A 25,878-nucleotide genomic window follows, 5' to 3' on the forward strand; every position below is an offset into this window, starting at 1 on the left:
AAAACAGATTGATAAGAGAAGATAAAGAATTAAATCAACACAAGTAATTTCATAGGCAGAAAGAGAAAAAACAAACAAACATAAAATAGATACTTAAAAAAAAAAGATTATATTAAATATAACTATCAATTAGTTTGGATCAGTCATGTGATTTCATTACCGATATAGACATAATAAATCTGTGCGATTAGAAATATTTTTACCGACTGATTTTTGTTTAGCTATTCTCTTTCTTAATGCGCTAGCACTTGGTCTGGACCAGTTGTGAGAGGAGGAGGGAAGAAGGGGGTATCTTGGGGAATGTTTACATGATCGTTAATACAAAAATGTTTACTCAGGGTTAGTCCTTAAGGGGACTAATTCAACTTATACCACCACATTTGTCATGTACAGTTTCTTTCCCTTGTTCAAAATACCAAACAAAATAATCGATTACTAATAGCTCATTAACAAATTGGTTATTTTTAAAATTGATTCTTGTTTGTTTTTTTCGTTAAAATAAATAATTGTGCAAAATTTCAGCTAAATAAAGTGTACAAACTTTTTGTCAGACAGACAGACAAACAGACAGAGTGAGTTAATATAAGCTTTGTAAAAAGCAGACAGAACAATAGAGATAGAGTCAGAGAGAGAATGAGAGAGAGAGATCGCGAGAGATCAAAATTGCTATATTTTCTTTTCTTTGTATTGTCCGTCTGTCCAAAAGTCTGTCTACATTTCTTCCTAATATATTTGAATTTCCTTTCAATCTGAACCTATTCATGGAACTCAAACCTCAGACCAAAACCAAATACATTTGATGGTCTGCATGATCCATCTATTCAATCTCTCACTAGTTTCAGATGTACACAAAAATAGCAAGCTATAGTCAATACCGCAAGTAGTCTAAGTGTCTGAGTGGCTAAATATTGTTATTGACCACCAGACAAGAAGACAGCGTTACGGAGGTACGAGGGTAACATCAATAGTCCTAGCAAATGACGTTGAAATGCGTTCTCTTCGGATAGACTGCCAGAAACAACAGAGAGAAAGAGAGAGAGGAAAGAGAGAGAGAGAGAGAGGGGGAGAGAAAGAGACATTGAGAGAAGGTAAAAACAGAAAACGAAATAGCAAATGCTGAAACAGTGCAGTCTTTAAATTATTAAGAAGAATCTGGATTCATATCTATGTACAATTTAACACGTAACTACCACCATATAACCATTTTGATTTCACATTACATTTCAGTAGTGTGTAGTTTTTGTTTGCGTTGTATTCACATTAAATGTAGAAGTTTCTTTCGAGTTGAGGATTCAAAGCCACAGCAGACTACTGTATTACTATATCTACACCATAATTGAACAGAGGAAGTAATACACAATTGAATCCCGTTCTACGTTTGGTGGATGTACAGCTGCATGCAATAATTTCGTCAGTTTACTCATGTTCAACACCATGAAAGTAGCTGACAGATTTCTTCTTTCTTGGCTCCATTAGCTCAAATGGTGTCACACTTGATAAAGAGCCTCAATAACATGATAGCTAAGGCCATGAGCATAAAGTTACGGTTGCAGATAGGTGTTTAGGACAAGACTTTACTATTTCTATCTTAAGCCCTAGTCCAGAGAACCTGTGTAGAAATCACTTTGCCATATGGCAATGAAACAGGGTCCACATGCTCTTGGTAGAAAAGAAATCAAATCTTTCCACCAGCGATCTTTGATACTCATTGGCTATTTAAAATCACCAGCAACAGTTATAAGCCCACAGCAGTCCCATGGTATTGGCTATGTTATCACTAGTAGACTACTAGATTGACTTTCACATTGAAAATAAATGCTCCAAGGCCGACCTCCAAACTCCATTCTCAATACCTCCTATGGATATCTACTGAAGAAACGGACACAGTCAGGTCATCCACTACAAAGATATTCTGATGTAAGCGTTACATGAAACACCTCAAAATTGAGATCAACAGTTGGAGAAAAATGGCACAAAATAGTCTAACCCGGAGGACAAGCATAAATGGGCGGGGGGGGGGGGGTAATGTATCGCCAATGTGGAACATACCAGAAGCAGGAAAAAGTCTGAAAAAGTTTTAGCCTCTGATGTTTTTAAAGGTACAACTAGTATGATTGCCTTTCTTAACCTAATAAGATGTTGCAAATAGATCCGTTTCTCGAGACGCAAACTATAGAACTACTACAGAGTATGTAATGTTTTGAACTTTTGATATCTCGTTACAAAGAAATAGCAATTGAAAAGTATGAGGTCTATTAAATAACAGTGCGTTCTCCTTTCAGACCATGTAATCTAAAGAGCAGATGATGAAATGGTGATCTTTTTCTGTGACCCACGAGGGTGCCATGTAGACAGCACAACGACCAACCGTCTTCAATTTTTCCAAACGAATGTCAAGTACTTATTTGAGCTGGATGGCCTCAAAATCCCAATCTTCACCAGGATTCGAACCCGGGACAGGTTCGGAAGCCATGCGCTTTACCACTCGGCCACTGAGCCTCCATGAGATCTATCAGAGTAAGCAAATGAGCAAGTCTTAAACGTAGTCCAGACTTAAGAAGGTATACTGAAGGATACAATGAAGGACTGAAACTAAGATGGTTGGGTCACGCTGACATGACCATCCACGGATCAAAATTCTATTTCAGTTTATAATGAAGAGAAGACAGTTAAGTTCGCCTGCAGACAGGCGTTTCGTCAATATGACAGAGCGGACCTGCCTGATGATGGTTACAATAAACAAGGGGGAGGGCCAACTGACCGCTTGACCAACGTCACAGCTCTTTCTCCACGTGACAACTTGTCGCACTTCCGGGTTATCTAAAGATGAATACGTTAAAAAAAGACAAAACAAGATTTCAATAAAATCTCTCGCTAATAGTTTGTTTTGACAACAGATCCTGGAAATCGTAGCTACCTCGCTAATTAGGCTGGGCAGATTTAGTTTTGTTATCTCCCATTTTGAGCCACCACTCCTTTTCTTCTTCTCAGTAAGATGAAGTACTTCAGCTTCCAAATAAAGAATTGGTTTCTAATCTTAACATAACTCATTTGTGCGTGTGTATGTTATTAGTTGGCTCTGTCGGTATTTTTTAAAAATTCCGATCAATATTTTTTTTCAGTATTTAACAAAAGTACTGCAGAACAGTCTTTTAACGAGCATCGATCTAAAAAGAATTTAATCTCTTCAGATGGGTTATAATTAGTTTTGTTCCGCTTTCAGCGTTCAATATTTTGAAATGTTTTAGTCTAATACTCTTTCCTGCAACCTGCTATATGTTTAGTCTTCTTATTGGTTTCCGGTTAGTGTAACGCTAGAATGTTTGTTGAATGCCTTCAGAGGACTCATCCATAGTACTGTTGATGATGTTTAGTCATTGATTGTCACTTGTTGGCAGTATGATTACGGGAAGTTACTCGCGAAACATGCCGTATAGATTTTTGTAATGTGCCGATTTTAAACTCCGATTCCATGGTTACCTATTAAAGCTTGACAGCCACAAGGTTCTGAGGTTAACAAAATAAAAAATGGGGGTGGGGTGAAAATGGATGATATTTTGATCCACAGAAAAATTCTGGAACTTACAGGTATACTTGACTGGTAGACTCCAATTAAAAACATCTTTGATAAACAAAAACAACCATAACAGTGAATCTCAAATAGTCACCTCAAGAGCCCTAGACTTGGAGTGCATTTCATGTTGACTATACTCAAGCATTTACACCTCGTTTTTAATATACAGTTACATTTAAACGTTGTTCTTTAATGCTATACTGTATATCAACTCTTGCTGGGACATTTCATTTGAATTGGAAAAACTGCAGGGGAAAATTGCTTTGCTAATTTTGCATACAAAAATGCATCTAAGGAAAATGTTTTTGACAAAATCAAATTTACTATTTTGTACATCTACAAGGTTGTTTCCAGAAACAAGATTCAAAATAGTTATCTTATTACTACTTCAAATCTTCCTGTCCTGACCTAGGTCTATAAAATGTACTAACTCCCTAAGCACGTCTCAGGTCCTGGCCACTTGACCAATGTTTCTAACACTCTCGCCTCTTCGTCCATTTCTCGAAGCATTCCTATAACAAGCCTCAATGAAGAACGCGGCCACATTAACACCAGCCTCGGGAAAAGCCTTCCTTAATAAATGCAGCCATTGGTGGAGAAAAAAAAATGTTGATGGCCAACAAGGCGATGGATCATTTAACTCAGAGATATGATTTAATGTCGGATCCTAGATATAAACAGCATTAGAAAGGATCTCCCAGTAAACAGGATTTTCCCGACATTTTTTTTTTCTTCTCTTCCCAATTTTTTTTCTCATTTTTTGTATTTGTTGCCTTACCCATGGGGTGAGTTAAAGTAATAGACCAGGGAAGGGTGAGGGACAAAATCGATAACTATATCCTAAGCGATCACATAAATAAACAGTTTTAAGAAAATGATTGGCGAATTTACTAAGGTACACTGCCTCGAGATGAAGGAAGTTAGCTGCCTGGGCCGTCTCTTATTTTACAAGCGAGTATACAAGACGATTGTTGCATAGCAGTCAATTTGATTCTAGGAGATAGACTGAAGTTCAATGCAGTCAATTTGATTCTAGGAGATAGACTGAAGTTCGATACAAAAGAATAAGTAGCTTACAAACATTAAATAATAATAAACAACTTTCCGATAATGTGCAGTTTCTAGTTGTTATTCATTGACTAGTGGTATACAATAATGAACTCTTTTTTATTCAAATGAAAGTATTTTTAGTGCAAGAAAGTTAACTACGAGCTTCATGTTCAGAGAAAGAAAAAAGTAATAGTGTAATAAATCGAATATGGATCTGTTGAATTGTTGATAATCAGAAGATTGCATGGGTCTCTCTGTGAGAATAGGATTACTAGTGCTGGGTTCGTATTAACCAACAGACAAACTAGATATTTACAAGATGAAGTAGCTGTCAATAGTCAACTTCCGAGGCTTCAATACAATGGTTTCATTCAGAATGTGAACGTATAAGATGTCACCTTAATGAAAGCCTAACATACACTGTCTTTACAAAGCGTATATCAACCTGTCTGTTTCTCTGTCTGTCTGGTCAAAAGTTATTTCTCCCACATCTCTGTTTTAAGGCAGACATTTTGCACACTTATTTATTTACCTAACAAAAGTCCGAATACAAAAATTAACCAATTAGCTTATTAACTATTGGTAATTAATAAGGTATAATTTTTTAAAAAATCGCTAGTGCCGTTTTTGAAATACAAGGACAATTTACTTTTTCCAGCCAAATTTAAAGTTTTCTCTGGGAATCGAAAACTTGCGCTTGATACTGATAGTATTGTCCATATAAATGCGAATGTATTATACAAAAAAAGTTTAGAACTAAATCTGATTTTGTGCATACTCTGTTTTTGTATTATGTTTTAATAATAGTATCCTTGTTATATCGAGAGCTTGCACTGAGTCCAGTAACTGGTTAGTAGGTCAGAAAAACAAATTATTTCAAGTTGTCCAGCAAAACTTCAAATCGAAACCTTGACCAGTGGCCGTGTAAACGAATACGTTGACCAGCAAAAAACAAATGTACAGTTTAATCTGGCTATTCTATGAAATTAATTAATTAATTAATCTTAATTAATTCCCGGTGTTTTGCATTATTGATAGACATAGGATTGTTTGTTTATAAAGCCTACGTCTATGTCAGAGTATGAAAGACATTCTGTATCAATATTTGAGGGAGTAAGAGTGAGTGAGAGTGTAAATGTTGAGAGAAAAAAACAAATAAACGAATACAAATACCTCAACTCTCGAAAACAACCATCCTATATTTAATATATAGAAAATATGTTTATTTCCATAGGAAGTTACGTCTAGGTGATGAGCCTGGTGTGCAAGGGTTAAACTAACTTGTTACGAAGCTATATTTATGAATGTCGTCTTATCAAATGCATTGATGGGTAGGTGGACTTAACAATTTAAAAAAAAACGAAAAGATTAATCAAAACTATCTGTGGACTGAACTCTATTTCCGCCATCCAATTCTGTCTCTCTCTCTCGATCTTTGTTTATGAGTGCTTTCCCTTCTCCGACAGTTTCTGTCAATAATATCAATTTCTTGTCTTTTAATATCTCCAATTTATTTTTAGTCTATCTATTTCATATCTTGCCAATTACCTTGACATTGTTAGAGCCTGATCAGTATCGCCTGTATCTAGTTTACAGGGAAAAAAAACAGTCACTGTGTATCTTCTTCTCTTCTGTTTCTTTATTTCTCCTTTTTTTTTTATACTCTTATCTCTCTCTCTCTCTCTCTCTTTCTCTCTCTCTCTCTCTCTGCTATTCTCTGCCTCGCTTCTGATTCGCCCACATTCACTGAGACGCTGGCCGAGAACTCCAGGAACAGTGATCAAATTAGATGCGTTATTGGCTCTGACCACAAGTAAATAGTCCAACTTGGAGCAGACAGCTAATATCTTTGCATTTCCTTATCTCACTTAGAACTAACCAAATAGAAGGAACGCCTTGTCCAGATTAGAATTTATTGAACAAATTGAGACACGCACACACGTAGTAGAAGACCAGGTCATGTCTCACTCAAATGAAATCGACATATTTTTTAACGCTTTAAAGAATAAAATGAAAAGCTTTATACAAACACTTTTATGTTATTGGTCTATTGACCTCAACGGAAACGTACAATGTCCTTATATTTAATGTGTTTGTTGTTTTCTTAAGTATGTGAAGATGTAATTTCTAGGATAAGTTCGGGTTGATGTAATGCCCGTGCAACATTTCCCAGCCTCAAAAGTATCACCCGGATGGAACAATTGTTAAAGGAGGCGACAGGTGGCTAAACAAGACTATCGTGGGGGCTGCCTAAGAATTTAATTCATTGCCTGGCGGGGGAAAGCAAGAGAAACCAAAAGCCCTGTTACAATCCATATGTCATTCCTCAAGGAGCCACTGAGTGGTGGACACCAGCAACTTATCTACAGTAAATATTAGGAAAAAGAAGATTTCCCAAAGTGCTCGGGATACGAGTTAACGGAAATATCCTTCCCAGGCAGAGCAAGAGCCCAAGACTCTTTTGACGTTGACACATTTGGTTAACGTACTGGCGGTACTGCTGTCTATAAATACAACTATAAAACTCTGAAGACTATTGCATTATGTATGGTGTCTGTCAGTCAGTCTGCGTTTCTGTTCTGTTTAGGAAAACAACATCATGAGATCATTGACAACTGGAGTGAATATTCCATAGATGTGTGCAGATGCCGCGATACGTGTATGATGTATGATGTAAAGTTATGTGTTATGTCGTGTCCATTATTTATACACTTTTAAAAGATGTCGTACTCAATCTACATCTAGATATCTACATCTAGGTAAAATATGTCTAGAGAAATATAGATCCTACACCTTTACACCGTTTGACCAAGTCTCATTAATATCACACAGACTATTTATTTCACATCGACAGAGGCTGCAAGGCATGTTAGAAATTCTCACTTTGTATACACAAACTATCATAATTATAACATTAAGTTTTAAGAGCTTTAATCAAAAAGTCATGTTGGAACCATAGAAACTCGGATTTAACGGAAGGAAATTATCAAGCGAAAACCAGGGGATTCTCTATCACTTTCAATCAATTAGGTATTTCACTTTATGTACTTTTGTTAAAAAAATAAAATAAAATTAATTTTTGATTTTTTTTTTCGAATTTACCTAGAGAATGCCAGATATCTCTTTTGTTTTCATGGGAGTTTAGGCTTATTGTTTTGATAGCTTTTTAAATTAAGGTGATATTGAGTTCGGTTTATGTGGATTATAAATTGTCTTAAATAATTTTTTTTTTTAAATTGCTCTTGTATAGTATTCTATGTTATAGGCCATATAGTAAGTTCACTGAGTTCTGATCTAATCTCTTTCATGGACTTAAGGAGGGAGATGTAATGTAATGCAAAAAAAAAAAATGTTTCTTTTCTCGTTTTGGAAAAACATCAAACACAACTCAGCTCAAGTCCAATCACAATTAAGAATTCCTGGCCAAGATAAAGATTCCAACTATTGCCTGCTTGAATTGGTAACCAAGTGATTTGTGCACTAAGTCACACATCGATTTTGTTACCTATGAAATAGGCTCATGAAAAATCATTAGTCATAATTTTATTTTAAATATGATAAATTATTTGTCTTTTTCTAAGCTTCACATTGGAGACACGGAACTTAGCAACGAGGAACGATTTCTCCCTTGAAAAGCTTCATTTTATTCAACTGATGAACCTGCCTAATCAGCTGGAAATTTCAAGATTGCCAAGTTGAACCAACTTGCTTCGAAGATGTTTTATATTTCACCTTTTTTTTTTGTTTCTTGTCAAAAAATGTAAAAAAAAAAAATCTTTTAACGATGTCTTGTGTTAACTGGAACGTCAAAATAAACATTGTCTAGATGCCAGAGAAATTTTCAAGTCCTGGAATAGAGTTCGCAAATATTGTCTTCAAATTCAAATCACGTTTTTTTTTCAAGTACTTTGGAATATTATCTCGCTGAGTTTTTTTTTCCAGGATGTATTGAAAAAGTAAATTAAATCTAAATGTGTCTGTCAATAAAAAAAAATGAAATATTGAGAGAATGAAGCAAAATATTTGAAATGTTTATGTAAGTATGACACTGATGTAAATAAATAAATACATAAAGAAATGCATAAAGAAAGAGACAGACAGATGGATACACGGACAGACAAGCGAGATAGATAGATAGATAGATAGATAGATAGATAGATAGATAGATAGATAGATAGATAGATAGATAGATAGATAGCACCACATGCCTTCCCTTACATCTGACTAAGGTTGAAGCCTCCAGTTCAAAGAGGGTATACTTAGCTGAACTTATGTTACATGACAAATTGTCGATAAAATGAATGTAGCAGTTAAACAAGGTCAAGGTCAGAAAAACAGTCAACTAATCAAGTAAAAATTTTACGTTGAAAGCTGACTGATTGGATGGCTTCCGGTTTATTTAAAAACACCACGTAGTCGGCAGCTCGTCGAAATTAGTGGCATTCATTGGAGTTAATATATCTAAATCTTTCTAGTTTAGTGACATCCGACAGACTATCCTTCTAGAGTGCGTCATTCTATTCGTCTAGAGTGCATCTGTCTTTACGCCAAGGCATAGACAATCTACTCATCTAGAGTATGCTAGACAGTGTGTCAGTCTATTTGCCGTGAGTCTGTTTGCCACCAGTGTATATGTCTCCTGATGACAGTATATTTGCCACCAGTCTACTAGCTATTTGCCACAAGTCTGTTTGCCACCTGTCTATTTACCGCCTATTCTATATACAACCTATTTGCCGCCAAGTCTTTTTTTTTTTACCTGTCTGTTTGCCACAAGTCTGTTTGCCACCTGTCTATTTACCGCCTATTCTATATACAACCTATTTGCCGCCAAGTCTTTTTTTTTACCTGTCTGTTTGCCACAAGTCTGTTTGCCACAAGTCTTTTTGCCACATGTCTATTTTCCACAAAGTCTGCTTGCCGTCTGTCTATTTACCGCCTAGTCTGTTTTCAACCTGTTTATTTACTGCCAAGCTTGTTTGCAACCTGTCTATTTATCGCCAAATAAACTTACTATGTGCAGCTAGTCTATTGGCACCTATCTATTCTTGTATATTGTGCCACTATTTGCCAGTCAAACGTCTACATAATACCAGACTTCACGTATACAGTTGAATAAGGAATCACTTTCAATCGATTCACATGAATATTATTTAATAGGAAATCTTAAAAAAATATATGACCACAGTGTAAGAGAAACATGAAAAGTCGAACGTTGAAGACATCAATGTTATAACAAAACAAAAACAAAACAATATCAGTAGATGGCTGAGGTCAAATCTATACCTTAGTATACAGGAAAGTTTAAGAAAAAAAAATATTTGCACCACAGGGATATCTTTTAAAAACCTGACATGGCAGATGACCCAATGCTACTTCCGCTTTGGTCCAGGTAGAAAAAGAAAAGATAGTCTAGAATATGAAATGAACTGTTTCTAACAATAATAAGATATTGTCCTCTACTCCAAAGATGAGTGCAGTGTTTCACACGACATCGCACACCTAGTTGCGAGATACGTATCTTGCCATGTATCTAAAACAATGATCGATTCATCTATTTTCTAAACATATGCATTTTTTTATGAGGTATTGATACTGATGTTATTTCTACCAACTCTAAGCCTTCGTATATTTACATGTTATATTTTATTTTAACTTACATACACATTAGAAAGAATACGCCAGAAAAATAAAAGGTTTTAGATTAGACTAGACCAGGCAACTATAATTGTGGCTTTCGGACTAAGAGTACACATTCGCTGGATCACCTGTGGCTTGTAAGGGATACTGCAATTTGTTTAGTTTAATACCAAAATTATCATTTAGATTAAACGTTTAGAAATAGCCAATCATTGGAGGAACAAAAACTGTACAAGAAAATTAGGCATTAGGCATGGCAATTAAGGATTAAAAATAGCGTTGCTGTTTTTAGATATGGTGTGGCTTGGGCAATGTCATCTCATTGCCGTTTTTTAAATCTTTTTTTTTCTTCACCCAAAGCTCGCTCTTCTAATGGGTTGGGAATTCTCAACTGGCATAGAAACACAAATCACAAACAGTTTACAGAGACTAAATATAGTTTACAGAGACTGTATAGTTGACAATGACTATAAGAGACCAAAGTATTTTTTATTTATGAGTAGACAGGTGATGCTTGTAGGTCTGATATGACTGCATTGACTAACTTAACTGGAAAATAACTAATGTCTCATTGGGATTCCTAACAAGAAAAACGTTAAAAATACTTAAAAAAAAATAAAATAAAAAGCAATACCACTTTTCTGCAAATTAAAGATCAGGGGTTCTCAACCTGTGGGTCGCGACCCCTTGAGGGGTCGATTGACGATTTGTCAGGGGTCGCCTAAGACCATAGAACATATGGATTGTATTTAGTGTATTCTTCTATTGCTGTGTATGTTATGGGGGGGGGGGGTCGCGGCAGAGTGGGGGATAGTAAAAAGGGGTCGCCGAGCTTAAAAGGTTGAGAACCTCTGTTATAGATCGATTGTTTTTCTCTTAAAAATTAATGAATCTTAGATTTAAAAAAAAACAATGAAACTTTTTCGTTCTCCCCCCCCCCCTGCCCCATTCTCCAGCGAAAGACTCCTGATTTAGCGAAGGTATACATCTAGTACACTTTATAATAGTCCAATGATAAGCATTCAGACCTAAGAGTAGTCTAGACTTAAAGACAACGCACAAAATTGTCCTGAACATGAGTTCATTAAACTCTTGAATCAATAAAGCCTTGCATTCAGAAATTCCCGAACGCGATAGTCCTTTCAAGAACGCGATAGTCCTTTCAAGAACGCGATAGTCCTTTCAAGCACGTGATAGTCCTTTCAAGAACGCGATAGTCCTTTCAAGCACGTGATAGCCCTTTCAAGAACGTGATAGTCCTTTCAAGCACGTGATAGTCCTTTCAAGAACGCGATAGTCCTTTCAAGAATGCGATAGTCCTTTCAAGAACGCGATAGTCCTTTCAAGCACGTGATAGTCCTTTCAAGAACGTGATAGTCCTTTCAAGAACGCGATAGTCCTTTCAAGCACGTGATAGTCCTTTCAAGAACGCGATAGTCCTTTCAAGCACGCGATAGTCCTTTCAAGCACGCGATAGTCCTTTCAAGCACGTGATAGTCCTTTCAAGAACGCGATAGTCCTTTCAAGAACGCGATAGTCCTTTCAAGAACGCGATAGTCATTTCAAGAACGCGATAGTCCTTTCAAGAACGCGATAGTCCTTTCAAGCACGTGATAGTCCTTTCAAGAACGCGATAGTCCTTTCAAGCACGTGATAGCCCTTTCAAGAACGTGATAGTCCTTTCAAGCACGTGATAGTCCTTTCAAGAACGCGATAGTCCTTTCAAGAATGCGATAGTCCTTTCAAGAACGCGATAGTCCTTTCAAGCACGTGATAGTCCTTTCAAGAACGTGATAGTCCTTTCAAGAACGCGATAGTCCTTTCAAGCACGTGATAGTCCTTTCAAGAACGCGATAGTCCTTTCAAGCACGCGATAGTCCTTTCAAGCACGTGATAGTCCTTTCAAGCACGTGATAGTCCTTTCAAGAACGCGATAGTCCTTTCAAGAACGCGATAGTCCTTTCAAGAACGCGATAGTCATTTCAAGAACGCGATAGTCCTTTCAAGAACGCGATAGTCCTTTCAAGCACGTGATAGTCCTTTCAAGAACGCGATAGTCCTTTCAAGAACGCGATAGTCCTTTCAAGAACGCGATAGTCCTTTCAAGAACGCGATAGTCATTTCAAGGACGCGATAGTCCTTTCAAGAACGCGATAGTCCTTTCAAGAACGCGATAGTCCTTTCAAGCACGTGATAGTCCTTTCAAGAACGCGATAGTCCTTTCAAGCACGTGATAGTCCTTTCAAGAACGCGATAGTCCTTTCAAGCACGCGATAGTCCTTTCAAGCACGCGATAGTCCTTTCAAGAACGCGATAGTCCTTTCAAGAACGCGATAGTCCTTTCAAGAACGCGATAGTCCTTTCAAGAACGCGATAGTCATTTCAAAACGATGTTACAGCTAGACCTAGGATCCCCGATCTCAAGCGTAACAGTCAAATAAACGTCAAACTAGAGTTTTCCCCATGTAGCCTACGAGCTAGTAATTCTTTGCTTAGCGATATACATCAACTGTTAAATTTATAGGAAAATAGTTACATCAGTGTTTGAGATCAGCTGTCCAGGTTCCAAGATCAATGAAATGGTGATGTGAATAAAGGTATTGCAAAAATGGTTAAACTCAAATTCTCAAGAAGTTTGGAGTAGAAATTTAAAAGCAGAGAATCTAGGAATGTTGATCCTAAGGTGACATTTTTTTTATGACAACACTGTTCTAAACTTTGTAAAGACAAAGGATGATTGAGCTGAGCTGCGATGTACTAACGTTAGGATCCACTGATGATGGTCATTTAGATCACTTTAAGCATTCAGTTTGAATTGATATACAAATATATTTATTTCTAATTAGTACCGGGTGAGAAAACACATTTTTATAAGAAGATTAGGATATAAATTAAAACAAAAAAAAAAACCATTAAAAATACTTTAAAAAAAAATGAAAGCTCTTATTAAGTGTGAATAGTATCATTTAGTTTGGATCAGTCTTACAATTTTATGTATAATTGACCGTGGCGTATAAATCTGTGAGATTGAAATATTTTTATCCAATGTTTCTGTTTCGCTTTTAGCTTTCTCAGTGCGCTATGACCCTATCACTTGTCTCAATGCATTATGATTTGGATCAGTCTTACAATTTTATGTATAATTGACCGTGGCGTATAAATCTGTGAGATTGAAATATTTTTATCCAATGTTTCTGTTTCGCTTTTATCTTTCTCAGTGCGCTATGACCCTATCACTTGTCTCAATGCGTTATGACCCTATCACTTGTCTGGACCAGTTGGGAAAGTGAAAGGGAAGAAGAGGGGTATCTTTGTGAATGTTTACATGATCGTTTTTTAAATGAACAAATAAAATAGTTCACCCAGGGCTCAAAATTCCTCATGAGGACTAATTCAACTTATACTACCACATCTGTCAAGTACGATTCCTTTCCCTAATCAACCAATTGGTTAATTTTCCTTTATGGATTATTGTGTTGTCAGTTAAAAAAATAATTGTAAGGAAATTTCATCTTAAATCGAGATTGGGTGTGGGAGAAATAACGTGGAAAAACTTTTTACCATGACATTAAAACGTTTTATTATGCCGAAAATGATTTAAAATAAAAATTTAAAAAAAAACAGACTCACAAAAAGAAACCGCTACTTTTTATAGACTTCGTTACTGTCGCCATCTTCTTGGTATTTACCTTTACCCTTGAAAAGGTCCGAGAACTCGTGCTGGAGCCAGGAATACTGACGACACGCAGTATTTGCGAATTGTGTAACTATTTCAACAAATGATGGATTCAGAGGCGGCCCTTGATTCCCCAAACGTGTTGAGTAAAGCGTGTTTGGAGAGGAGAAAGTGACAACTGGAAAAGGATATATTCTTCAAGAATTGTTGTTAATTTGTAATGTATGTATTGAATATTTTTAACTATTGACAAAATGAAAGACGTATTTTACACTGGCTGCATGCGCCGTCGGAACAAGACAGCTGGAGGTCACTCACGAAGACCGCGGGATACACATTTGAGACCAAAAGAAAATCTGCTGCCGATGACAAAGCAGACGACGAAAAGAAAATCTAAATTGACCACCTGCGGACAACGGTTATGCTTGCCCTGGTTGCGGCAAAATATGTAGGTTACAGCTGGGGCTGCGCAGCCACGGGAAATACTGTATTCCTCACTAATCTTCTGACTCGAAGACAAGCCTTATATATGGACATAATATATTTGTAAGCAATTCGATAGTTAGCGATGCATCATAGTTGAAAAACTTGGAACGTAACATTTTGTGAAGTCACGGGTAGTGGGGTTTGGTTTGTTTGTTTATTTTATTCAATTTGTACTAGGATTCCAAGGTGGTAACATCGATTATTGACAGAGAATCTTTGTGGCCCTTAACGGATAAATTTGTTTAAAGTTATCTAACAGTCTGGAGTTAGTTCTTCACTTGTTCTTGTGATAGTTTGGTTCTGCTACCAACTCAAGTAAAACACCCTTACCAGACACTCAATCATCTCCTTTGTAAGTCAGACACATGGGCGTAGCCAGGATTTTTTTTCGGGGGGGGGGGGGGGGGTTGGGGGGGGATTTTTTTCTACCCCCCCCCCGCGACACCCCCACCCCCGCGCGAAATTTTTTAATATGTATTTATGTGTGTGTGTGTTTACATAATCTTTATTGCATTCTGACTCTTCATTCTTTCGGAAGACGTTTATTGTGCCCTAGAATAGGTTCTTCCATGAGTTAGTGGGAAAATTGTAGATTCCCCGCGAATACTAGCAAGGGGGTCTGGGGGAGCGTTAGGAGCTCCCCCAGCGCGGGACGAAGCCCCGCCGCCAAGCATTATTTCTGATATTGAAAGCCAACAAAATGCATATTCTGAGGTATCTACAGTGCATTTACCTGCTATTAAAAAGTTTGTTTCAAAAAGCTAATGTGCTATTCTTACTGACTTAGACGCTACCGCGCCGTTCGGAGCATTTGACGTCAAGCTGTTTCCATAAAAATCTGTCACTGGTAATGTCTGAAGCCTCTTCCCACCTGCCATGAGGACCTCAATGAATGAGTGGCGTCAAGTTGTACTAGGATATCATTGCAACTCTTCTTATGCGTAATTCATTTTGTCGGAGAACATGTCCCGCAAACCTCATGCGTCGCTCTCTCACAATCTTACTAAAGGGTCGACTCCCAGTTCGGCATAGGATTTCCTTGATTTAAACCCGATCTCTATAACGGACTTCTAAAATCTGTCTTAGCCATCTTTGTTAAGCCACTGTACATTTAGTATTATTCAATTTGATTTGATTTGATTTGATTTGATTTTTGATTTGAGGCACATCGGCACAATTTAGGCCATGTCGTGCCTGCAGTCCCTTAAGGACTACTCTCTCTCTAAACAGCAAGGGCCAGATTCTATACAGTCATATAATTAAAATCAAGGTCTATTCACAGTTAAAATAGTAAAGGTAGTAAAAATTTAAATATTTGGTAAAAATCTAATGTAAATAGTGCATGTTCACAAATTCAGAAATCAGATCTTCGTAGATAGCCCCACTTCCCGAATAAAGCCCAGTACCTTCCCAGGGTCGACATTATTAAATAGTGTTTTTAGATTAGTGGCTCTAAAATATTTCGCCCTGACATCCTGGTATCTGGGGCAATCAACGAGGATATGTTCCACGGTGAGGCGAGAGTCACAGTACTCGCAAAGTGGGGGCTCCTCTCTCTTCAGATTATTCAATTTCGGCAGATGACTATTCACTGCAGTTTATTAAGGGAGCCCTGCCACTGGTAAAAATGTGTAACCACTCTTGAATACGCTCTTGGAATTAAGTGACTGTAGTTTGCTTTAGATTTTATATTTTTATATTTTTAAGAGAAGTTTTATCGTCAAAATCATCTGTTGGGGGTTTTTCACCTCAAAATGCTCTGTAGGGGGATCTTAAACTCAAAACCATCTGGAGGGGTTTTAAACTTTAAACAAACGCCATCTGTAGAAGAGGGGTTTAAACTCAAAACCCTCGATTGGATTGGCTACGCTCAAATAATTTTAGTGTGTAATTTGCTTTTTTTTTTATATTGAAGAGGTATTTTTAGCATTAAACCCCTCTGAAAGGGGGTTTAAACTCAAAACCCCTTTTGGCAACGCTCATAGCATTTTGAGTGCGTAATTTGCTTTTTTTCTTACATTGAAGATGTATTTTTTAGCCTCAAACCCCCCTGGCGGGGGGTTTAAACTCAAAACCCCTTTGGCTGCTTTCATAGATTTTAGTGTGAGTAATTTGCTTTCATTTATATTGAAGAGGTACTTTTTAGCTTCAAACTCCACTGGAGGGGAGTTAAATCTCAAAACCCCTTTGACTACACACAAAACATTTTGAGTGTATAATTTGCTTTGTTTTTATTATTAAAGAGGTATTTTTTAACTTCAAACCCCGCTGAAGTGGGGTTTAAACTAAAAACCAAGTGAAAACCCATTTAGCTACGCCCATAACATTTTGAGTGCGTAATTAACTTTTTTTTTTACTAAAGAGGGGGTTTATCGTAAATTTTGGAGGGGGTTTTAAAATCAAAATCTTCCTTAACTGTGCTCTTGGAAATATGGGATTTTCGTTTGCATTTTTGTTTTGCATTTGCATTTTTGTTTTGTTTTGTTTCATAGAAGAGGGGGGGTTAACTGCAAAACCCCCAAGTAGGGTGTTTAAAACTCAAAACCCCTAGTAGGGGGTTTTAAACTCAAAACCCCTGGTAAGTGTTTTTAAACTCGAACCCCCCTGGTAGGGTGTTTTAAACTGAAAACCCCCTGGTAAGGGGTTTTAAACTCAACAAAAATCTCACCTAAAATAAACAAAATCAAAGCAAAAAATCATTCACAAAATTCCGATCCCCCCCCCAGGGGGGGGCTTTCATTTCGGGGGGGGGGGGTTTGAACCCCAAACCCCCCCTCCTGGCTACGCCCATGGTCAGACATATATATTTACAACAGCAAGGCAAACCTAATACAATCTGTTTCTAAGATTGAGTTAATTAGTCATGCCATTTCAAAAAGAATAATATTGCAGAGAGAATCATTAGCAGTATACATTGAAGGCTGCCTCTTTATGGAGTTCGAAACCCCCCCCCCCCCCTTGATATCTCCAGCGGTCGTTTTCTTTTTGCACAGGACGCAATGATCTTTATGTCTAAATAAATGTTGCAAACATCTAAAACCAATATTGATTGAACTGTTGTTTTTTCTTTCACGAATCATGGGCATTTTTTGTTTCTATTGTTTCTATATATCTAGTTAATCTCCAGATGGATGGATGCAATAATTTAATTTATACAAGAACTAGATTAAAGATGACACCTAAAGGAAAATGTGTTCCTATATCCTAGATGTAGGACAACATTATCTGTAGGTCGTAACTGTATTCTCTTTTGAAGTAACATCTGTAATCTATAGGATAAGATAGATACGAGATAGATACATGAAAGTATTGATGTAACAGTTCTTCATTTGTATAAGATAGATACGAAATAGATACCTGAAAGAATTAGGTTAACAGTTCTTCATTTCCCAGAACTAAAAAAACGTATTCTGCCCGCCCTCTGGTTACCCTACTCCTGTTTCCTTATCAGCACTTGGATTGAAACACGACAGACAGAAGTCAAGTTATTTGCTTCAGTGAACATTGCTTCTCAAAGTGTAAAAGACAATTTGGTCCGGAAAGTCATCAAAGCTACCACGACGAGACTTAAACCTTCTGACTCAAAGCTATCACACCGAGGCTTAAACTTTCTGACTCTTATCTGGTCAAGGCGGAAACTGTGTGGCCTCCTTGGTTTATACATTGAGAGATTTTGGGGAGACTTTTTTGAAACATGAAAGCTCGGGAGTTTTAGAGAATTAAAAAAAAAGTCATGAACTTTTGAAACTATTGATTCAGTGTCACGAACTGAGAGAAACATTTCTTTAGGGATGATTTTTTTTTATTCCAGTTTGTACTCTTTGTAGCAAAAGGGCAGTTTGTGGGCAGAAACTTGACCTTGACATACTTTGGGGTATTATTTTTATCAATCGGAACATATAGGCCTAAAGCGGAATCACTTTACTTCAATAGAAAACTCGAAACGTAAAAACCAAGTGGCAAAGTTGACTGAGAATCCATTTTTGTGATCAGAATTTCCTCTACTCTTTATTTCTATTTATGGACTTGCTATTTTCTTCATTTTTCTTTTCAGGGTTTTAAGCTTTATCACAAAATTGTCTTTAAAATTTCATACATTTTTGTCATGTGAGTTGAGGCGATAATCTAACAGGACATGTTTTTATTTTTCTTCTGGAATTATTATTTCAAACACAAATTACGAGACACTTATCCAGTTTTTTCGTATGCTGCTGACATTTTTCAATTATATAATTGGAAGAAAAAAATTGTTAAGAAATACATGGAAATTTGTTTTATATAGAGTCTTTTAGAAGCAAGCCAAAGAGCTTAACCAAAAGAAATGTTTACCATAATTTTAATTCACAATATGTGTCTGATAATATCTGAGGTCAAAGTGTACTCCACTATTCAACTCAATAGTTTTATAAATATATCGATCTGAAGTTATATATATACAGGGTGCGTCAAAAAAAAATGTATATACAATTTGAACTGTCATATACAATTTATATTCCGTTCTACAATGCTAAATTTCTGGACATGGAAAGTTTAATGTCCGATTGGAAAAAAAAATGTGATTAATGTGAGTAATGTTCAAACTGGTGGCCTTCAGTATCAATACATTGCTGAGTACGAGTCAACATTGATTCCGTACATCGTACCAAAGTGTCCACTGAGATTTCTGCGCCCACCGCCTAAATCTCATTCCACAGTGTGTCCAGGTGACCTGGTTTACGTTTGTACACCTCATCTTTGACTGTGCCCCATAAGAAGAGATCCAGCGGCGTGAGGTCTGGAGAGGGTGCAGGAAACTCGATTGGTCCCCTGCGTCCTATCCACTGGCCTGGCACATTGTGATCCAGGTCTGCTCGTACGTCCGTATGATAGTGCGGCGGGGCGCAATCTTGTTGGAAATAAAACTTATCATTACCGTGTAACGTCAGCAAGCTCACGTCTCCACTGTCTTCGAACCGCAGCTACATTCTCATACTTCCAGTACCACTGAATTATCTGCTTCTGCTCTTCAAAACTAAAACGCACGTCCGCCATGTTGCAGTTACTTCCTTGCCACTGCTGCGACTTGTTGAAGAAACATAACATTACTTTCTCACAGAAATTTAACCTTGTAGAACGGGAAATCAATTGTCTATGACAGTCCAAAGTGCGTATACATTTTTTGACGCACTCTGGTATATATATATATATATATATTAACAATAGTTAGGAATGGTGATTATTTTCTGGTTATTTAAAAAACAATTACCCAAAATCTAATTGTATATCAGAAAGTCTCAAATATTGAGTTAATGGCATTGATTTTGATTAAATAGCTCTACTTAATGCTTCGTCTGTCTGTTTGTCTGTCTGGATGGAACCTTGTACACGCTATTTCCCCAACTTACCAAACTAGGATCAAGTTGTGCATAATTATAGAGTGTTGATAAGGAAATATTAATTTGTCAATTGGTAGTTATTATTTAAATTTGTATTATCTCGAAAATATATTATGCTTAGGGGAGATAAGTCTTGAGAATTAGATCATTGGCTAAAACAAAACAAGCTAACAATTGTCAATAAAACCGTCTGCTTTAGATCCTGAATGTCTCAGTGACTAGTCATATAAATATATATAAATTATTACGTTGTGTTAACATATGATTGTGTTGTTAGAACAATTCTTTTTTACTTTTGAGATACTGGTTAAAAATAATTTGATAGGTGTTCTCTACTAGAAAGTCATCCTTTCCTGTTACCTAATTTGTTTATTTTCGCTCATTGTATAAAGTAATAAATAATAGAAATAATATATAATATATAATAAAATGATTTCGAGATCTTTGGGCGCCCCTGAGTCCACCCAGCTCTAATGGGTACCTGACATTAGTTGGGGAAAAAGTAAAGGCGGTTGGTCGTTGTGCTGGCCACATGACACCCTCGTTAACTGTAGGCCACAGAAATAGATTATCTTTACATCATCTGCCCTATAGACCACAAGGTCAGAAAGGAGAACTTGACTTTACTTTTTTATAAAGTAATTGTATGCAAAAGAATATAATAAATTACGAACAGTATTTTTATTAATGAATATGCATGTACACAGCACAAACATACATTTCGTCTTCGCAAGTAACTACTTTAAAAACTTTAAAAATTGAAAAGAAAATGTAGAACAAAAAAAAAAAAAGAGACAGAAAATGAAAGCAAACTTTTCTGATATATTTTTTTTCTATCTGAACACGCTACTAAGCTACCATTTCATTTCCTAACAAAAACGTCACAACCATTTCCCCCTGGAGACAAACCTTTACGCATTCATTCAGTACGTCTTTGTCACGTCTCAAAAATTTAATAAAATAAAACTTTTTTTTGTTTCCCCTTCAGAAGAGACCTAACAAAAGAAATCAATATTGGAAAATATGGTTAGATAGTGTGGACACAAATTTTTAGTAGGCATTTATATAGAAGTGTATTATGGAAAACTTTGAGAAGAGAGTACTTGAATAGCCTTAATAGAGAATGACTGAGTATTAGAAAAGACAAACATAAAGTTTAAAATAAAAGTATTTTGAGGTGTTTATATTGATATGTATATATTTATTAAAAACTTACAATATTATTTCGATAGTAAAAGGAAGTCAGTTTACAAGTTTGTTTGTTTTTTCAAGAGAAGTTGTTAGTAAATAGCAACCACAAGAGGCATACATTTTGATGTTTAAAATACAACAAAAAAAAAAAGATATGAGATGATATGTATACATCTTTCTATTTACTCTCTCTCTCTCTGTCTCATCTGTCTCTCTCTCTCTCTCTCTGTCTGTCTGTCTCTCTCTCTCTCTCTCTCTCTGTCTCTCTCTCTCTCTCTCTTTCTCTTTCGTTTCTCTGTGTCTTATTCTCAAAAGCTTTATTTTGATCTCCATTTCTTACTTTCACTCTAAAAATATCCACGCGATTGATTATGTTGAACATGGGCGTAGCCAGGATTTTTTTTCGTGGGGGGTTTAGGGGGGGGGATTTTTCTCCCCCCCTCCCCCCCCCCCTTCGCGGAAAAAAATATTTGTATGTATGTGTGTGTGTGTGTTCATAATCTTTATTACATTCTGACCCTTCATTCTTTTGGAACACGTTTATTGTTCCCTAGAATAGGTTCTTCCTGGTGTTAGTGAAAAAATTGTTGACTCCCCGCCATAGCCAGCAATGGGGCTCTGGGGGAGCTCTAGGAGCTCACCCTAGAGCGGGGCGGAGCCCCGCCTCCAAGTACTATTTCTGGCATAGAATGTCAACAAAATGCATATTCTAAGGTATTTACAGTGCATTTTCCTGCTATTAAAAAGTCTTATTTCAAAAATGTATGTGCTGTTTTTACTGACTAAGACCCTGCCGCGCCGTTCGGCGCCTTTGCCGTCAAGCTGTTTCCACAAAAATCTGTCACTGGTAATTTCTGAAGCCTCTTCCCACCTGCTCCGAGGACCTCCATGAATCTGTGGCGCCAAGTTGTACTAGGATGTCATCGCAACTCTTATTATGCGTAATTTATTTTGTCGGAGAACATGTCCCGCAAACCTCATGCGACGCTCTGTCACAATTTTACTAAGGGGTCGACTCCCAGTTCGGCATAGGATTTCCTTGACTTAGACCCGATCTCAATAACTAACTCCTAAAATCTGTCTTAGCCATCTTTGTTTAGCCACATTTAGTGTTTTTAAATTTCGGCAAATGACTATTCACTGCACTTTATTAATGGAGCCCCGCCACTGGTAGAAATGTAACCTCTCTTGGATACGCTCTTGGAATTTGGTGAATGTAGTTTGCTTTAAATTTAATATCAAAAAGTAAAGTTTTATCGTCAAAATCATCTGTTAGAAGTTTTAAACTAAAAATCTCAGGACTTTGCTGTAGTTTTTTAAATTCAAAACCCCATTTAGCTACGATCATAAAATTTGGTAACTGTAGTTAGCTTTAGAGTAATATTGAAATAGAGGTTTTCCACCTCAAAACGCTCAGTAGGAGGATTTTAAACTCAAAACCATCTGGAGGAAAGGAGTTTAAACTCAAAACCCCCAATTCGCTTGGGTACGCTCAAATAATTTTAGTATGTAATTTGCTTTTTTTTATATTGCTCATAGCATTTTGAGTGCGTAATTTTTTATTTTTTTTTACATTGATGATGTATTTTTTAACTTCAAATCCCGCTGGCTGGGGGTTTAAACTCAAAACCGATATGGCTACGCTCTTAAATTTTAGAGTGTGTAATTTGCTTTTTTTTTTTATTGAAGATATATTTTTTAGCTTCAAACTCCACTGGAGGGGAGTTTAAACTTAAAACTGAGTCAAAACCCATTTAGCTACGCTCATAAAATTTTGAGTGCATAATTTGTTTTTTTTTTCATATTGAAGAGGAGGTCTATCGTAAATTTTGGAGGGGGTTTTAAAATCAAAATCTTCCTTAACTGTGCAATAGGAATTTTGGGGATTATCGTTTGCATTTTTTGTGTGTTTTGTTTTATAGAAGAGAGGGATTTAACTGCAAAAACTCCTGGTAGGGGGTTTCAAACTCAAAACCCCTGGTAGGAGGTTTTAAACTCAAACCCCCTGTTAGGGGTTTTAAACTCAAAACCCCCTGGTAGGGGTTTTAAACTCTAAACCCCCTGGTAGTGGTTTTAAACTCAAAACCCCTTTAGCTGTGCTGGGGCAAGTGATGATTTAATATTAAAATCTCACCTAAAATTAACAAAATCAAAGCAAAAAAACATGTCACTAAATTCCGTCTTCCCCCCCCCCCCCGTGGTAGGGGGTTTCAAACTCAAAACCCCCTGTTAGGGGGTTTCAAACTCAAAACCCCATGGTAGGGGTTTTAAACTCAAAATCCCTTTGGCTGCGCTGGGGCAAGTGATGGTTTAGTATTAAAATCTTACCTAAAATAAAGAAAATCAAAGCAAAAAATCAGTCACTAAAGTCCTTTTCCCCCCCATTTCGGGGGGGGGTTTGAACCCCAAACCCCCCCCCCGGCTACGCCCATGATGTTGAACTTAAAAGAACTTACAAAATACGTAAGATGTATGATTATCATTTTCAACCATTTCAAGCCATTATTGGTACTTACTGTTTACGTTGATAAATTAAACTACTTAAAAACACAGCCATTCATTGCAGCATCGAATCCAAAATATACTGGTAGAAGGTTTCAATCTTCATCATTGGTATTACAAATAATTCACATTGTCTGGGCTACATCAGCTCCATATGTGTTTTCAGGTATAGCTGTGAGATCTATTTGGGTGGAGGATGAATGCATTACGAAAATTTTCTTGAAGTGGACAACGCGCGATGAGCACAAGGTAAACGCGTCCACCTCCGATTTGAGGACGTAAACTAACAGGACTGTCAAAGCTGTGGACTTTGATGTCGACTACTGAGAGGACTTAGCCCTAGACTGCACTAGATGGAGAGAGATGGTGGCTAATGTGTAGACTTAGCCCTAGACTGCACTAGATGGAGAGAGATGGTGGCTAATCTCAAGACTTAGCCCTAGACTGCACTATAAGGAGAGAGATGGTGGCTACTGAGAAGACTTAGCCCTAGACTGCACTATAAGGAGAGAGATGGTGGCTAATGTGAAGACTTAGCCCTAGACTGCACTATAAGGAGAGAGATGGTGGCTAATGTGTAGACTTAGCCCTAGACTGCACTAGATGGAGAGAGATGGTGGCTAATGTGAAGACTTAGCCCTAGACTGCACTATAAGGAGAGAGATGGTGGCTAATGTGAAGACTTAGCCCTAGACTGCATGTCACAGTCTCAGTTGACATTGCATGATCTAAAGTTCACGTCATGTTAAGAGTTTAAAGACACGTGGAATTCCTGATGTAGAAAACAGGAAGTAGAATGAATAAAGTTAGACTTGGAGTTCAGTCAAGTCAGTAATGTCTTGCTCCAGGTCCAGGAAGGTTGGACGTTGCTTCCTGGACTGGTGTATATACATGTTTATAGCATAAAAGTCGATGGACTAATGATTGTTGATTAATTATATTTGAGAGTTGATTTCAGTATGTGCTTATTGAATATTAAGGTATTATTCGTATTTCAATGGATATCTATAGTTGAATCTCCAGTGTCACTAGTAGTAATTGTTCTTATTGTTACCCGCTGAGATGCGGACGTGATTTGTAACTTATATATATTTGATACATTTGATACCGCTGTTATGCGGATAGGATTGTTCATTATTTCTTGACTTGTAGCACTAACAAGGAGTGCAGTATTACTATTATTGTGTTGTAAATAAACTTCATGTTTGTCTGCTGAAACGGACTTAGGTCAGTTTATAGTATTTGTCTTGTCACGTGTCAAGAGTACTTCAGGAAGCAAGATCCCAGCATTACACGACATTCGCATTCTGCAACGTTACACCATTCAACCTTTCATTTACAATGCACTAGATGGAGAGAGATGGTGGCTAATGTGAAGACTTAGCCCTAGACTGCACTAGATGGAGAGAGATGGTGGCTAATGTGTAGACTTAGCCCTAGACTGCACTAGATGGTGAGAGATGGTGGCTACTGTGAAGACTTAGCCCTAGACTGCACTAGATGGAGAGAGATGGTGGCTAATGTGAAGACTTAGCCCTAGACTGCACTAGATGGAGAGAGATGGTGGCTAATGTGTAGACTTAGCCCTAGACTGCACTAGATGGAGAGAGATGGTGGCTAATGTGTAGACTTAGCCATAGACTGCACTAGATGGAGAGAGATGGTGGCTCATGTGTAGACTTAGTCCTAGACTGCAGTAGATGGAGAGAGATATTGACTACTGTGAAGATTTAGCACTAGACTGCACTTGATGGTGACAAAGAACGATAAAAACGCTGAATAAACATTGGCTTCAGCTACGTAAGAAAAGCCTTTAGGGCACATGAAAACGTAATCTACGACATGAGGCTAGCATGTGAGGGAGCTCTTTCGGAAAGTCCATTTCTGGAACCGGATCTGCAAAGAGCCTCATAATTCCTTTACTTTTTTCTATGTTTAGATTCGAAATTAACATAATGAAATTTCAATTGTTCGTTGTTGTTGTTGTTTTTGTTTTTCGGAAAACATGTTGCTTACATAATTTTTAAGCGTTGTTAAAAGTTCTTCCTGGAGATAGAATTTGAGATGCGGTAGGTTTCAGAGGTTTCAGCTCAAGCCGCTAAGGGGTATGATTCCAGGGCGGGGCCCTGACACTGAGCATATTCTGGCGTTTTCAGCTTCAGAAATTATTTCTCCTAGAATGGACAACGCCTTTTTTTTCTCGTAATAAGAAAAGAGAATATTTTAAAAGGCCAATATATATATATATATATATAAATGTTGAGGATTATATTAAGTCTAGTAAAAAAGAGGCAGCCCTGGTCAACAGTATTATGCGAGGACATTCTAGGTACATATAACACACAGCCGTCTGTAATGGCCGGCATCTTTTTACGATCATCTTC

General features: G+C 37.1%; 1 protein-coding gene across 1 annotated transcript in view; it reads right to left on the bottom strand.

The window, feature by feature from the left end:
• LOC106065626 (muscarinic acetylcholine receptor M5-like) overlaps window positions 1–25,878 on the bottom strand; it is a 97,971-nt gene that overhangs the window by 27,467 nt on the left and 44,626 nt on the right. The window lies entirely within an intron of this gene.

The sequence above is a fragment of the Biomphalaria glabrata genome, chromosome 13, assembly GCF_947242115.1.
Source record: "Biomphalaria glabrata chromosome 13, xgBioGlab47.1, whole genome shotgun sequence".
Lineage (NCBI taxonomy): Eukaryota > Metazoa > Mollusca > Gastropoda > Planorbidae > Biomphalaria > Biomphalaria glabrata.